The sequence below is a fragment of the Eucyclogobius newberryi genome, unplaced genomic scaffold (genome assembly GCF_026437365.1).
Source record: "Eucyclogobius newberryi isolate DKJ021-1_F unplaced genomic scaffold, fEucNew1.0.hap1 SCAF_8, whole genome shotgun sequence".
NCBI classification, from domain to species: domain Eukaryota; kingdom Metazoa; phylum Chordata; class Actinopteri; order Gobiiformes; family Gobiidae; genus Eucyclogobius; species Eucyclogobius newberryi.
The window spans coordinates 18,572,935-18,576,691 of NW_027316500.1; positions in this window are offsets into that span (position 1 = coordinate 18,572,935).

Consider the following 3,757-nt stretch of genomic DNA (forward strand, 5'->3'; position numbering starts at 1 on the left):
TTTTAAAACTTTCTCACAGAATGCCCAGTGTGTCCCTGCCTTTTCAAAATGCTGTCTTAGCAAAGGACCTTACACCTGTTTTGGCCATATGCTGGGGAAAAGTGTGCTGCACTAACAAATTGGAATGGCTTTTGCCCCTCGACACACACATGTACGATGCACAAAGATTTAGGATGATCCATACAAGCAGCTTGTTCAAATTCAGGTTGTAAATGTTTTAAAAGTAATTTATTGGATTATATTGAACATACAGTACATTTTAAATTTACAAGACGCTTCAGGTAAAAGCTACAACTGCAAGTGTGTGGGAAAATGACACACAATTCAACGTGACTCTTTGGAGTCAAAGCCAAAGAGAAAGATTAAAGGTCAAGATTCCTAAACGGATAACAGTGGATTTTACACGATTACACACAATACCTTTTCAAGTCATATATTTGCTCCATTAGACTTAAAGGTCAACACAACATACAAGACCTATTTAGAATTTGAGATCATTGACAAGAAAGTATACAGCATGCCAAGGTACATGTGATGTGACCTAATAAGGCAGTGTACACAGACTCTACTCCTTTCATACATTTCAACTGTATCAATAAGGAATAGCACTACTTCCTGCAGCACTTACAGGATATACAGTCGTCCTATTGTTGTTATGGCCTTAGGAAAGACACTTGAACACAAGAGGTTGTCTTGAAAATGTGTTCCGGTACAGTTACTTTTTCATTTGGTGCTATTAAGAATACAGCTACTTTTGTTAAATCAAAAGAATACATTACAGTAATGAATCATTTAATTTAGGTTTCAAACTGTGAGGCAATAAAAAATACTGCTCTTGTGCATGTGATTTCTCTGATTAGATACTCAACAAACGTGCAAGTGCAATGTGAACCTATTCTAAGTGTACTGATTGGACCATGTAATGGATTACTTTTTTAAGGCGGGCATCTATTTACTCTGTCATTAAATTAATTGAAACTATTCCTCCCAACCCTTTTATATTGAATGAATAATGCACCAAAATGTAAACTAGTCGTGACTTTGTAGGAAAATAATCCTTATAATGTCTCATTGGCATTCTTTATAAGTCAAAACGACGGGACATTTTAGGACAATTTTGATGGAAATACTTGGTGTAAAGTATTTCTTTGTTTCCTCCACTTGGGTTCAGATTCTTCACTGGCTCAAAAAACATTTTAAAACTTTATAAATGAGAATAACATTGCTGTAGACTGAACTGAATATTCAAAGTGATGCCTAAGGTTAACTCACAACATTTTCACCAAAGTTCAGCATTTCTAAATGTGTCCCATTTTCAGTTTGTCAGACATTAAAAAGAAAAAATATACATCATATTATTATTCTGAAGACCCTATATGTTATCTTGTTTATTTAAGGCAAACAATGAGATTCCCGCAGTCACACCAAAACTCTGTCAATTCATTATGATTTCTTCAACAATAGTCAGGTCATTAACGCAGTTTGAAAATTAAACAACAAGAAAGTTTTACAAGGGAAAAACATGGAAATGTTTTCATCATGTTTCATGTTCATGTTTTTCTCCGTCAGCCGACAAAAATCAACCAGCAGCCTCATACTGATAATTTATTATTATTGTTATATTGTGACCTTAGAAATAGTCGTTTCATTGTTTCCAGTTGCATAAACTTAAATAGCATAATTTATCATGTCAGGTTGAATGTGTGACGGATTTGACATTTTAGGCTGACACAGATGACAAATTCAGCAACTTTGTAAAGAACTAAATGTTTAATTCTCACTTTTCACAGTAAAATATGTAAAATCATTGATATCAGAATAAAAACCCCTGAGGGCACAGAAAGAGTGAGAAGAAGAGAAAAGAAAACTGGACAATGAACTGGCCTTTCCATACGTGTGGTTACTGTGGTGGCTGCAATGGAAATAATTGTCAGTGTAAAACATGCATATATTTTCTTTCTTCTGTCTTTCTTTTTGATCGTTTTTACATAATAGAAAACTAAAACAAAAATAAAAAAAAAACAGAACTAGAAAAAGGCAAGAATAAAAGGAGTGGTCCGTGGAAATCAGTCCTTTTTGTATCTATCCTTTTTTTTCAATAGTCAGCTCCTCCATTACTATTTAAGATATGATTTGCAAAGCTATAGCCAATGAATAAAGATTGTGCATAGTAAGCGTTTGCTGATCAACAGAACGTCTCTCGCAGATGTGGTCTCCAGAAGCAGACAGGCGGCCAGGCAGCTGTGGCTATGTGCACACATATTCTCTATATTTCACTATAACACACACACACACACGCACGCACGCACTCACACACACACACACACACACGCACGCACACACACACACACACACGCACGCACGCACTCACACACACACACACACACACACGCACACACACATACACACACGCACGCACGCACGCACTCACACACACACACACACACGCACACACACATACACACACGCACGCACGCACTCACACACACACACACGCACACACACACACACACACGCACGCACACACACACACACACACACACACACACACACACACACGCACACACACATACACACACGCACGCACGCACGCACTCACACACACACACACACACGCACACACACACACACACACGCACGCACACACACACACACGCACGCACGCACGCACTCACACACACACACACACACACGCACACACGCACACAAGACACAAGCTGTTGTTGCCTAACGACTGGGCTGCTCCAGAGCACATCTGCACTCGGCATTATCATTAGCTCTCCGCTGCATCCCCAGGACTGCTGACAAAGTGAACAATACCGGCAATCACCCCATCAGCTGTGGCCATATGGGCGACATCCATAGCTGTGGCAGGAGCCCTTTCCCCGGACTGGAGGGGTGGTAGTGGGGTAAGGAGGGAGCCATGGCAGCAATTGTACCAGCATCTGTTTGGCACGCTTCGCCATTTCTGAAGATAGAGTTTAGAACGCAGTGGCGAGTACAGTAAATGCATACTTGAATAAGATAATAGTAACTTAAATCTAGAACATTACTGAAGCTGAGGTTTGTTGTAAAATTCTAGTCTTAGCTTTCAGATGTCATACATCAGCCAATTCTTTCACTCCCACAGGTGGTATTGTTGTCACAGTACTAACATTTCAAACTTGATTCTAATATTAATGAAAAGGCTTGATACCAATTTCAACAGCACAATAATGACAAAGATATTTTTTTGGTAGTGGAAAGTAACTTTCTGCAAAACAAGTTGTAGTTTCTTTCAAACTAATAAGTGGTCTGATACTCGACTATTCTTAAAACTGTTCTGACTTGTAAAAGCTTGTATGTACTGTATCTACCTCTGCTCGCTCCTTTCATTCTTGCTGAAATGCATTGCCAGGTAAACAGTGTCATTGGTGACTTGTAATTGCCTCACCTTAATGGGAGAGTGTGTATGCGTGGATATGAAGAAATGAACCCAGATGGTAGAACAAGGTGCGCCCCACCACTCTTCTGCCGTAGATCCCCAAATCTGTGCTCATTCCTGGGCTGCTCTTTATCGCGCTCCCCCCTGGACTTTGAACCCAGCTGGCAGGGGTGTTTTTTCCGGATCAGCAGAAGAATCCCTCACTCCTGCTGTAATTATCTTTCAACTCCAAAAACAACTCAACTGTATTTTATTCATTTAAATCTTTCTCAAAGTTGGCTTCATTTTTCTTCTTTGTTTGATGGATGAGAGGATAGAGCTTCAGTCAGTCCT